Genomic DNA, 14393 nt, shown 5'->3' with positions numbered 1-14393 from the left:
GACGCGCGTCTCCTGGTACATCTTTCCATAACAGTGGTGCCGCCACGCACAACGAGAAAGTTTTCACAAAGCACAAACCAGCGATCATTTCGTCTCTTTGCCCAAAAGGAATGGGGGTGGCAGGGGTGAATGTGGTCATAGTGTACACAGGGGTATAGTAATATACTAATAATTTAGTAATTTCTTCTGTTTTATTGTTGGTTTCCTCTATTCTCATCCATTTGATCATTTTACTACTATATAGTAGTGTAATAAGTAATAATTTTGTTTTATTGTTGGTGTTCTCTTTTTTGATCATTTGGAATGAGGATAAAAAGAAAAAAAACATGCAGATAAGTTCAAACATCCATTTATTATCTTTTATTTCCTGAATATTACTTATGAAAGGATCAAACAGTTGGCTACTGTTCACATGCATTTCATTACTACATCAAAAAGAATATAGTAAGAATTTAGTACTTTTTCCTGTTTTATTGTTGGTTTCCTCTTTCTGATTATTTGAAATAAGGATAAAAGACAAAAAAAAAATGAGCAAATAACTTCAAACATCCATTCAATATTTATTATTTCCTGAATATTATTATGAACTGATCAAACAGTTGGCTACTGTTCACATGCATTTTACTATATAGAATAGTAATAATTTAGTACTTTTTCCTGTTATATTGTTGGTATCCTCTTTTCTGATAATTTGAAATGAGGATAAAAGACAAAAAAATGTGCAAATAAGTTCAAAACATCCATTCAATATCTATTATTTCCTGAGTATTACTGATGAACTAATCAAACATTAGGCTACTGTTCACATGTGTTTTACTATATAGTATAGTCATTTAGTAATAATTGATTAATATTTCCTGTTTTATTGTTGGTTTTCTCTTTTCTGATCATTTGGAATGAGGATAAAAAGACAAAAAACTAAAAAACATCAATCCAATATCTACTATTTCCTGATTATTATGAATTTCAATAATGCCGCCCCCATGATGACGTCATAATATGCAAATTAGATGAGAATATTTACATCCCGCATCAACTTTTGGTGATGCCCAACATTTTTCTAATTTACAGTAGATCTCTATCTTTAAGCCCTTTCAAGCCACAAGCTTTTGAAATCTTGATGTCAAAATCCAGCATTTAAAAAAAAAAACTGGCGCCTAAAGGGTTAATGCATGTCTTTTGACAATATCCATTTTTTTAACTTTTCGGTTTGCATTTCAGACACAACTGTCATCGGATATCTGTGTTTACATTAATCCCCATCCCCAAACGTATTCTATTGGTGACTGCTTTACTATTGACATGGTTGACCCTTGTGCATTAAATGGCCTTGCTCTTTAAAATATGTATATAGTTCACATTGAGTTGGACCATGATTACTTGCCAACACGGTTAAGTTAAAAGCTGTGTGTGAGACGTGAAAAAAAAAATCTGCAGATTACACTTACTGAAAAATCGGAAATTTGATTCGGCCAAGAAAGTTGCAATCGTTGCATCTTTAAGTTTTATGAATGAGGCTCATGAATCCATTCACAAATAAATGCCATGTAAAGTTGTGTCACATAAAAAGATATGTGGATGTTTTTTATTTGCTAGTCTCATTTTATGTATTTGTGAATTTAATTCATGGTTGTGAAATGCTAAGATTTATTTGTGGATCTCTTTCTGTTTATTTGTCAGTATGTTTAATTTTTGGTAATCTCTTCACATTTATTTGTGGATCATCATCTACTCATTTGGAATAATAATCTTTTTTTTTTTTTTAGTGGAACGTGATCATTATGATGAATGAATTTTTGACGTCATGCGCTGTATGCAGTAGACCAATCACAACAGACTGGGCCATCGGACCAATCAGAGCAGAGTAGCCTCACGCCAGAAAGATTAATCTTTAAACTAATTGTTTAAGAGTCTTTTTGCGAAATAATGTAATATTAAATGCACATTATAAGAAAATGAAAGTGTTTTTTGTTATTTATATTTGCAGGTTTATTCAGTGAGCACATCATGATGGATTTTATGGTCAGATCTGTGTGAACTGTCAGAACATTTAAAATGTTTTTACACAAAAGGTCTTTATGTTGTAAATTTTACTGATGTTGTTACAGATTGTTGCTAATAAAAAATATAAAATTTTACATTTTTATCCCTGCTCAAACTCTGTACCAAACTGTCAAATGTCCATCTGTAAATCAAATTATGTAATTTGATGTAATATTAGTAATTGCATTTTGTGAAATACAATAGTAAAATTCTCCAAAAATATCATTCATTTCTGTAGAGACTGAAATTTTAATAAGTATCAAATGACTGAGTTTAGCTTAGAGAATGAAAACCAACCTGTTTGTTCCACAGTATCTTCTTGTTTCAGATTTAATATTTCTTCAATCTTAATGTCTTCATTCTCCTCTTTTATTAACGGCATCTTTATAAAAGTGTCTTGTGGATCTCAGTTTCTTCACCAGGAGTTTGTCTATGTGTTTGGACAATCTGTTTATGATAAAAATTAATTAACAGAAACAAAAATAAATTCTAACAAACTCTCTGTGTGTCTCAATCAGGTCCCTAGGTCAGTAGACAGTGCACTTGCAAAAGAGAGTTAAAACATTGCTACTAATACTACTAACACTATAAAATAATAAATAAATTACACAGAAACTTACTATGTGTCATTTATATTTGGTATTAAATAAATTGTTGATTATATTGAGCGAAATGAGACCTGCCTTTTTTGTTATTCTCACTTTACTTGCATAAATAATGTTAGTTACTGTTAGAGTATTACAATGCTACATTCAGTAATAGTTAATAGACTTTACATAACTTTTAAATCAAATCTATAATATAGATTTAACGGTTTATATCTAATTATACATTTAAAATGGTTCAAAACACAAACCTGCTTGATCTGAACCACAGATGCGGGAGCGCGGCGCTGCCTCATGACGTCACCACCAAAATAAAAGTCCCATTCGACGCATGTCAATTTACATACGTACATAGAGAAATACACAATAAAAGAACAATAGTAATACAGATAGCGAAATGTGTTTAAAAACATGCTGACTAATTGCGTGAGATTGTGTGTAAAAGGCTAAATATTGTTTGCAAAAAAGTATTTTTTTCTTTTTTCCAAAAACTATATTTATTTCCCAGTGTCACAGCAAAAAAAAATATTATTTAAACAAGACTTGTTAGTAAAATCACAACTTTATTAGGGACAGATTATAAAATAAAAAAGTAACTTATGACAGTGTCATTTATAATCCCTTGAAAATGTATGTGTGACATTCAGAAATTTGAGATCAGTAATATATTATTATTTTAAAGACGTTTCTTATGCTCATCAAGACTGCATTGATTTGATCAAAAATACAGAAAATAATGTAATATTGTGAGATATTATCATAATAAAGCTTTTCTATTTTAATAAACATGATGTGATCAAAGTTACATTTTCAGCATCATTACTCCATACATTTATTTTGTTTTACAGTTGTTATAAAGGTTTAAAAATACATATGTTTTATAATTGAGCCTTAAGATTGTTGTCATAAAGCATATTTGAATGATTGTATGGCATGCATGCATACCCTTGCAATACCACAAACATACTTTCTCTGAAACCTAGCTATGGCTGTTGATTTCTAGCCTCATCCCAACAAACACAGAACGTTGCCTCAACGTAGCCAACCTTTTAGCAACGTTGTACCAACATGGCTAAAAGGTTGTTGGTTCTACGTTGTGTCATCAGGTTGTTACTACGTTGTCACAATGTTGCCATTCTACCACAGTTCAGGGCCACCTCTGAATGTTGTAATTAGGTTGTCTGGACAACCACTGTACGACATTTACTCGTCACTCTTCCGAAGCGCATTTTCAAAATTGAACAGACCGTTATTCCGTTTTTCTTCTTCAAGCCAGGATACGTGAGTATTGCTTTTAATTTCTCTCAGATAAATGAGACAGTATGTAAATATACAAACAAAACCTATAATTCTCGTGTCCAATGTGAGTATTTGTTCTGTTAATAAACTGAATGGACAGAATAGCTGATAATTCACACACCGAGTGATAGTTTGTGATCGGGTTTGGTGTAATGCTAACTGTATTTCTTTCAATATTCAGATATCTTTATTGATATTTAGAAAAAAGCGTTAAACATATCCTGGTCATGTAAATGATAATACAAATGTCATGTAAATGATAAAGTGTTTTATCATTACGTTAAGTTATAAGTCATAATGAAGCAATGAAATGTGATTTCAGCACTACAGACAGCGACTTATAGCGCTTACTCGCAAGTTAATGTTCATCTAACGTTAGTCGACAAATAATGTCTATCGTTAAAATAAGTAGGTACACTTCACTTGCCAGTGTTTTTTTTAAACGTGTGTAAAAAAATCAGCACAGATACATTTTTACTAGCCTAACGTTACATTTCAACACTGACTGAACGGTTAAGAGCAGTGGTTAAGGCATTATTGGCCGTGGAAAGCGCTGCGTTTCTCTCACTCATGAAGAGATTGAGTCTAACATGCCAATTCAAATTGGTACACAATAGGCTACGACATTTTTTTCCCGTTAAAATGACTTGCTTTTCATTGACTACGGCTCACTGATTGCGCTCACTTTCTGATTTCAGCAATTCAATTTAAGCCAAGGCAATCAACGTGATAAATATGCATTAACCCAGCAGATGATAGATAGATAGATAGATAGATAGATAGATAGATAGATAGATAGATAGATAGATAGATAAAACAATTAACTATCCAATGGTGTTTCTATTGCCTAGTTGTACATAGAGTGTTGGTTAAGTATTTTGGGGGGAAATGCATGTGAAAGAAACAAATATGTGTAACCTCACAGATAAAAAAAAAAAAAAAACATTATTACAAAAAACAAATTAATTGTGGTGGTAACAATGGCAAATCCAGGACTGTGTAGCAGTTCAAATTATGCACATGTAAAAACACAATTCTCTCTATTCTAAATAAATCACGAGGTTTAGATGTAACATATTTTCTAGTGTTAGAATAAAGCAATTATTCTGATGTTGTTTCTTTTACTTTGCTCAACAGGCTGCCTATTTCTAGGTAAGACTGATACACTATTAAGTAGGGATGTAACGGTATCAAAACTTCACGGTACGGTAATACCTCGGTATGAATGGCACGGTACGGTATTTATTGAATCATAAACAGGAAAAACAAAACTAATGAAGAGACTCGAAAAAAGTGCCAGAAGTGTTTATTAAATAGTTTACATGAACACTGAACATATCAATGGCATAAAAATTAGCCATCTATCTGTAAACTTTGAAACAGAAAATTATTAAAGCATGTAAAAAACAGTCAAATCAGTTTAGCTGAATGAGTTGTCTGAATCTAGTTGTCTGCTTGAAATAAGATTTTTTTTCTTACCCCATTGGCAGATTATTCAGCTTGTTTTAAACAAAAACTCACTTAATTTTGACTTGTTTTTACTTAAAACAAGACAATAATTTTTACTTGTCTAGAAAATCCTTCTTGATTTAAGAAATTTTAGATATTTTGGCTGGAAACAAGACAAAATTCTAAGTAAGAAAAGCATTTTTTGGAGTTCAGTAGGCTCTCATGCCTTTCTTTCTCATTAAATATTTATTAAAAACAATCCTTTAAAGAACTTTTCTACCTGGACAAGTGCATCTATGTTGCCTAGTTTATTTAAAACTGCACCTTTCCTTATTTTAAACCTAGCCAAAAAGCCACGTGTTGACTGTGAAACACAGTAGACTTCATTTATATGCATTCATGGTACATTTCCGTGTCAATCCATGTTCATTTTTACAGCGAACACTGCACTGTAACATTAATTCAGCGCATACAGCGCAGCAAAAAATAGATTCGGTGCCGAAACGATCGCTGCACTGCTGCAAAGGCACCGCTTCTAGGACGTACTGCCGGACAGCAACCGCGTGCAGTGTGAACGCTCTAATCCGTTAACATGGGTGCTGAAAAGAATACGTGACGCATACGCACTGCAGACAGAGCATGTAGGTTCGACCATTTCCCTCTCTTTTCCTTGCTGCTACAGTCAGTAGCGACAACAGACCGCAAAGGATGATGGCCACGCTTGGGCTGATGGGAAATGTAGTTCCCGCTACCTCCCGTTCGCTCCATTCGCCTGAGCAAACTTTTCTCAGAAGACCTATCGTTTTATCGAGTCATGCGACCACGGTAGTATCGAAAAAATTTGCTATTGCGGTACGACGGTATTTACAATACCGTTACATCCCTACTATTAAGTCTTAATAAGTATTGTCTATTAAACAATGACATAGGTCTTTTAAAAGTACATTAATGTCTTATCTTTAAGAATGGAAAACAAAAGACAAGTTGGCAGGAGAGAATATATGAGACGCTGGAGAGCAGCCAACAAGATTCGTTCTAATTGTCACCAAAATCAGGCTAAAAACAAATATAGTAATATCTGCACTAGTCCTATACTTCAAGAACCCTTGAACAGTCAAGAATATTGTTCATCCTCTGCAAGATCAATTTCAGTGTGTAGCATTGCTTGTTCTTTAAGAGAGTCAGGAAATATATCCTTAAACCAAGAGGACACATTCAGCACAGATGAAAGCTCTGAGTTCTCTTTAGATTCTGAGACATATTTGTCACTCTCTGACGAGGATCGTGAAACAAATTCTTTAAGAGAAGACCTCATTGCTTGGGCCAACAAACACCAAATCCGACAATGTGCTTTAGATGACCTCTTAAAAGTCCTGCGTTCACAAGGACATGACGCATTGCCTGCTACGGCACGCACACTTTTGAAGACTGTGCGAGCAGTTGATATTCAGAATAAATCTGGAATGCAGTATATTCATCTCTCATTGTCTGAAGAAATTGAGAAAGCATTGAAAAGATATCCTTGTGAGGTGACTTCCACAATACATTCTCTGGAGATTTCTTTAAATGTTGATGGACTTCCACTCTTCAAAAGCTCATCATTGTCAATGTGGCCTGTGTTGTGTTCCATTCATCTTGAACCAGTGATTGTATTTCCTGTAACACTGACACTGGGATCTCAAAGACCCATAGATCTTACATTTCTTGAGGACGCTGTTACAGAAATAAAACAACTAATAGAAAGTGGTCTTAAATTTGATGGGAGGATCATTGGAGTCAAGCTAAGGTGTATTGTGTGTGATGCACCAGCCAAGGCAATGGTGAAAAACACCAAGCAATTTTCTGCATATTTCGGTTTTGACAGATGTGAACAAAAAGGATTCTGGGAAGGGAGAGTGACTTATCAAGAAGTTGATGGATTTGAAGAAAGAAAAGATCATTCATTTAGAGCTCAAACCCAACCAGAACACCATAACGGAAGGACACCTTTGACAGAGTTACCAATTGATATGATTGGCCAGTTTCCCGTTGATTACATGCACCAGGCATGTCTTGGTGTTATGAAGAAATTGTTAACAATTTGGACAAGAGGAGAAAAGGGACGTAGTAGACTACCCAGGTAAAAAAAAAGTGCACTAAAATGCACTTTATTTAAGTATACTTAGTACACTTTTCAGTAATGTACTAAAAGTGCTCTATTTTTCGCACACAGTTATAATGCATATAACTGTGCTATTTTGAGACACCCTGAAATTGAACTAAAATGTGCTTTTAACATACTATATCTGTATTTTAAAAAATATATTTAGTTAAAACTAGAAATACACTTGAACCCTATTTTTAAACATTTATAAATATATTTAAGACTAATTTAAAGTATAATAGTAATATATTAAAAGAATATTCAAAATGTGAAAAAAGTGTGCTAAAATACACTTTAAGTATACTTAGTACACTTTTCAGTAATGTACTAAAAGTGCTCTATTTTCGCACACTAATTTTGTACTTATTGTACTAAAAAATAGTATTAAGTATATGTTAAGATAAACTTAATACCATCTAAGTGTACTCAACTGTGCTATTTTGAGACACCATGAAATTGAACTAAAATGTGCTTTTAACATACTATATCTGTATTTAAAAATATATATTTAGTTACAACTAGAAATACACTTGAACCCTACTTTTAAACATTTATAAATATATTTATGACTAAATGATGTTTGATTAAACAAGGTTCAGGAGGAGCACGATCAGATAATCAACCCATTCGGCACAGGTGCAACCCGTTTAACCAATCATTCAATCAGCGCATCCTCTATATATATTACCAGCCGTCTTACCTCCATCCAGCGATAGTTTCTTGGTATTCGGTTTGGCGTTGGTCAAAATATTACAGTCAAAGACTAAACCTGTACCGGGGGTTTTGGATCATCCGTTGCAATCTGTCGGCCTTAGATTGACTTCGCCTCGCTCGACACCACTAGTACCGCACGAGACCCGGCTTTCGAGCGTCGCAGCGACAAGCCTCAGACCAGCCTGGGTCGCGCCCTACTTCTCACCGCAGCAAACCCGACTCGCTTCCCGCTTTGGTTCAACTATTCACCGCTGCCTTTTCCGGCCGCAGCGCTTCATGTAGTCAGACCACCAGCTCTCGTAGCAGTCGCTAGCGAGAGACGGGCCGTGTTGTTAATTATTTTTAGGTAAGTTTAGTGGACGGTATACGGCGTATACCCACTATTTAAAACCCCTTTTGATGTGCATTATTCAGTAACGTTAGTGTTCCGCATTAGCCAAAATCATGACAGTCTACCACATCCAGTCATATGTGAATAAATGTAAATATTCGCTAAAGACAGTGATAATGCAGCCAGGACCGTGGCGCCGGCTTGCTATGAAATGTATTTGATGATTGCGCCTAATACGCCCGCTCCCTAGTCATTTGAATCACTACAAAAACAACACCTTACAAAGAAAACTAGTAAGATTTTTACGATCAAACGTTTCTTAAACCAGCGAACCCCTGTAAACATTTTAGTCCAAGGATCCAGTAATGCGTTCAAATAGAAAGTTAAAAACGAAATTCATAAACGAAGCGTATGGCCACTTCTCCAGGCATTACTACACCACTTGTTAAGCCGCTAAAGGCAGTCAGTTGTTGCTAAAAGCCGATAAACAATGCGATGCATAATTTATTCATGTCATTTCGTAACCAGAACACAAATGAAATTATTAAACTTTTCTGTGCGTGATGTTTCAGTATTGTAGCTGGGTTTTTAAATTACACATTGTACTCCGAGATAAATAAGATAAGGATTATAGAAAATAAACTGTGTTCTTAAATTAACAATTTTGAAGTGGCAAACTAACAACTAAGGCGCATCATAAGGCAACCATTAATATTTTTGTTGAGTTCAACTATAGCAACCTACCGGTATTTAGACTTTTTTTCACACACACACAATCTCAAGGTAAAGTTTGTTCCGCTACAGGTCTGCACCTGTCGTATGCCCTCGTTTAAAATAATGCCTCTTACCTTTTCTGTTTATCAAAGTGTCGTTATCAACAAAGACACGTTTTACTAGTTTGTAATATACATGTTCATTCAGGCTGCTGACCGCTGACAAAATAATATGCTCAATAGCGCCAGCTGGTTTCTGTTTTCAAACTCTGGTCAATTTGAGCGTGTTTTCTCAATTTACTCCGTTAAATTATTACAGCATTTATATCCAAATGCACATTTTTCCAAAGAATAAATTATACTTCTCCTGTCGATGCATAAATTTAAGAAATAAGCTTAACAAATTGTATTATGATTTTGTCATGTTTATTCCTGGGCGCATTATTCAACGTACATTCACACTGTCACGTTAATAATGCGAAGGAGAGCTCGTACTATACACAATATTTTAATAATAATAATAATAATAATAATAAAAAAAAAAAAAAAAAAAAGTCATAACGCACAGCCAGCACAAATAGACAGAACGGTAAATAATGTACTTGATTATAAGCACCCATGTTCAGAATTAATAGACACAGTATCTATGATGACCCAAAGCCGACAACGTTTGCTCTTTGAAGAAGTAAAACATCGGTATGTATCATAGCACCACAAACCACTCCCCTTTCCCGTGACCCAAAGCTAAAACAGCGAAAACAAACATAAGGCTGCCTCCGCAAGCTGTAAAGGCTGCACAGACTCTCCAGCATTTTCTTCCGCACATCTCAAGCTTCAGTGACCTACAGCTACAGCAGCCGAAACAAAAGCGAAGTTGCTTCCGCTTGCAACAAGCCTTAACATCTCAGTGTTTTCCTCCCGTTACTTCTAATCCCTTTTCCTTTTCAGTGGCCTACAGCTCCCATAGCAGACGCTAGTGCGAGGCCGCTTTCACTTGCTGTGCAGGCTACACAGGCTCTTCAAGATGTCTCAAACCGTACTCGCTTCCCAATGAAGGAGGCATGAGGCTGTCTGTGTTTGCCACCTAGGCCCACACATCTCAGACTTTTCCTCCTGTTACTAATAACCTCTTTCTTTTCAGTGGCATCCAGCTCCCATAGCAGACACTAGCCCTATTTAAGTATGAGGCTACCTCCCTGACAATTGCGGCCCATGCTCCTCTCCCTCACAGCTTTCTACTTCATTCAAAATAATGTTGTCTTTCTCCAGGTCAAGTTCTGGCTCTTAAGCATCAGGATGAAGCAGGTCATCAGCAAGCCTAGGCCGCGCCCCAGACTCGGCCACTCCTCACACTGCACGCTATCATGGCTTTTTCTCCTATATTTCCCATGCCTTTCCTTCTATCTCCTGCAGCAGACGCTAGAGTGAAGCTGCCTCCGCTGGCCGCTCAAGACCTCTTACTCTTACCCTCCTGCTACTCCTTTTCCCTATCAGTAACCAGGGGCTAATCCATGCGTGAGGCTGCCTCCACAAACTGTTATGGCACCGCCCTATCTTCATTCTGATCCTTCTTTTCAATCTAAACCTTGGTATTATTCACAGCAGTCCCACTACTTACTCCACTGAATGCTGTCGCTCTGGAACCACCCCCTGGGCCTAATATCATCAAGTTCCAGATTCTTGCAAAAAATTCAGAGCACTGGATCTGGAGGCGGGCCAATCGCCAACCCCAGTACCTCACTATTCGCAACTCATATTCCCATAACTCATCCCTTGAAACCGCTCCTTGACACGTCACTCGACTTTATCCTCCAAGCAATTTCTTTGGCTTGGAGATTTTCGGAAACCACAATAACGTCTAAATTCAACGGCATCAGATTTACTACAAAAGGCTACTACATTGACATTTAACCTCCTTTCTCTAATTTAACTTTATCACACCCCTTTTATTACTTTCAATTTGGGGACGCGCAAGCTAAATCTGCACTGTATCCTCAATTTGTCGTCGACTCCAACCACCCCGTTGTATGTTAAGTTTAATCATTGTCACCACCAGCCGTCAAATTCAATTTCTTATTTAGCATCGGACGGGGCTCCCCCTTCCGGTGCAGCAGGGCCACGGCTCCCTTCGGTCACAGCGTGAGCCCTCCGTCTGTCATTCGGGTTACGCTGCCTACTCGACGGCGGATGTGCTCTCCCTGCCGGTGCAGCAGAGTCGTGGCTCCCTTCGGTCGCAGTGGGAACCCCTCATCCGACGCTCGTCGCCTCGCAAGGGGGTCTCTCCCTTCCGGTGCAGCAGAGCCGCAGCTCCCTTCGGAAGAAGTGAGAGTCCCTCCATCAATCGCCTATTTTATTGCCTATCCAGCATCGGACGGGGCTCCCCCTTCCGGTGCAGCAGGGCCGCGGCTCCCTTCGGTCACGGCGTGAGCCCTCCGTCTGTCATTCGGGTTACGCTGCCTACTCGACGGCGGATGTGCTCTCCCTGCCGGTGCAGCAGAGTCGCGGCTCCCTTCGGTTGCAGTGGGAGCCCTCCATCCGACATGCCTCGCAAGGGGGACTCGCTCTTCCGGTGCAGCAGAGCCGCAGCTCCCTTCGGAAGAGGGTCCCTCCATCAATCGCCTTATCTTTATCGCCTATTCAGCATCGGACTGGGCTCCCCCTTCCGGTGCAGCAGAGCCGCGGCTCCCTTCGGTCGCAGCGTGAGCCCTCCATCCGACGCTCCCCTCAAGGGGGACTCTCCCTTCCGATGCAGCAGAGCCGCAGCTCCCTTCGAAAACAGTGAGAGTCCCTTCATCAATCGCCTATTTTATTGCCTATCCAGCGTCGGACGGGGCTCTCTCTCTTCCGGTGCAGCAGGGCCGCGGCTCCCTTCGGTCGCAGCGGGAGCCCTCCATCCGACGCTCCCCTCAAGGGGGACTCTCCCTTCCGGTGCAGCAGAGCCGCAGCTCCCTTCGGAAGCAGTGAGAGTCCCTTCATCAATCGCCGATTTTATTGCCTATCCAGCGTCGGACGGGGCTCTTCCGGTGCAGCAGAGCCGCGGCTCCCTTCGGTCGCAGTGTGAGCCCTCCGTCTGTCACACGTTACGCTGCGTACTCTACAGCGGACGGGCTCTCCCTCCCGGTGCAGCAGAGTCGCGGCCCCCTTCGGTTGCAGTAGGAGCCCTCCATCCGAGGCGCCAACCCCCGCCTCGCAAGGGGGACTCTTCCTTCCGGTGCAGCAGAGCCGCAGCTCCCTTCGGAAGCAGAAGGGGTCCCTCCATCAATCGCTTTATTTTTACACATTCAGCATCGGAATGGGCTCCCCCTCCCGGTGCAGCAGGGCCGCGGCTCCCTTCGGTCGCAGTGTGGGGCCTTCCGTCTGTCACACGAGTTACGCTGCGTACTCGGCAGCGGTCGGACTCTCCCTCCCGGTGCAGCAGAGTCGCGGCTCCCTTCGGTAGCGTGGGGGCCCTCCATCCGACGCACCTCGCAAGGGGGACTCTCCCTTCCGGTGCAGCAGAGCCGCAGCTCCCTTCGGAAGCAGTGAGGGTCCCTCCACCAATCGTCTTGATTCATATAAAAAAAAAAATATAAAAAATAAATAAATAAATAAATAAATAAATAAATAAAAATAAAACAAAACCCGCCTCGCAAGGGGGACTCTTCCTTCCGGTGCAGCAGAGCCGCAGCTCCCTTCGGAAGCAGAAGGGGTCCCTCCATCAATCGCTTTATTTTTACACATTCAGCATCGGACTGGGCTCCCTCTTCCGGTGCAGCAGGGCCGTGGCTCCCTTCGGTCACAGTGGGAGCCCTCCATCCGAGGCACCTCGCAAGGGAGACCCTCCCTTCCGGTGCAGCAGAGCCGAAGCTCCCTTCGGAAGCAGTGAGGGTCCCTCCACCAATCGCCTCATATTTTGCCCATTTCAGGGTCGGACTAGGCCCCCTCCTTCCGGTGCAGCAGAGTCGTGGCTCCCTTCGGTCGCAGTGTGAGCCCCCTATCCGTCGCTCGAGTTACGCTGCGTACTCGACGACGGGTGGGCTTTCCCTCCCGGTGCAGCAGAGTCGCGGCTCCCTTCGGTCGCAGCTAGGGGGCCACATCCGACCATCGAATCGTTTATTAAAAAAAAAAAAAAAAAAAAAAATTGGCACTCTCCTCCTTTTCCTTACATAAATTTAGTTCTACGCATATTTTGGGGGGGCTACCTAAATTTCTTGCTTCGTGGCAGCTGTCCTATGCATAAAAGCTTCTTTGGGGAGTTCTCTGGTTCCGGCCTGTATTCCGGCCCGGAACCCTTCCCCAGGACAGCACGCCAAAATATGCTTAATACTCGCTCAAGCAGATTAGATGTAAGGGCGAACTCGTGAAATGATGTTTGATTAAACAAGGTTCAGGAGGAGCACGATCAGATAATCAACCCATTCGGCACAGGTGCAACCCGTTTAACCAATCATTCAATCAGCGCATCCTCTATATATATTACCAGCCGTCTTACCTCCATCCAGCGATAGTTTCTTGGCATCCCTCCTCCACCCCTACTCCCCACTTCTAATCTGTTTCGATCCTACACTAGCAGGGGGAGTTCTCTGGTTCCGGCCTGTATTCCGGCCCGGAACCCTTCCCCAGGACAGCACGCCAAAATATGCTTAATACTCGCTCAAGCAGATTAGATGTAAGGGCGAACTCGTGAATTTAAAGTATAACAATAATATATTAAAAGAATATACAAAGTGTGAAAAAAGTGTGCTAAAATACAATTTAAGTACACTTAGTGCACTTCCCTAATGTACTTAAAGTGCTCTATTTTCGGGCACTGATTTTGTACTTAATATACTAAAAGTTATTCTTAAGTATATGTTAAGATAAACTTAAAATCATCTAAGTGTACTCAACTGTGCTATTTTGAGACACCATGAAGATGAACTAAAACGTGCTTTTAACATACTATCTCAGCATTTCCAAAAATGTATTTTGTTACCACTTATAATACAATTGAAACATATTTCATAAACCTTTAAATATACTAATTATACATAAAAAATAAACTTACTGATTATTTAAAATACAATAATAATATATAACAAATGTATACAAGGCGTATTTGTAATGTATTGCCCACA

The sequence above is a fragment of the Garra rufa genome, chromosome 1, assembly GCF_049309525.1.
Source record: "Garra rufa chromosome 1, GarRuf1.0, whole genome shotgun sequence".
NCBI classification, from domain to species: Eukaryota; Metazoa; Chordata; class Actinopteri; order Cypriniformes; family Cyprinidae; genus Garra; species Garra rufa.
Note: the sequence above shows the minus strand (reverse complement) of the source record.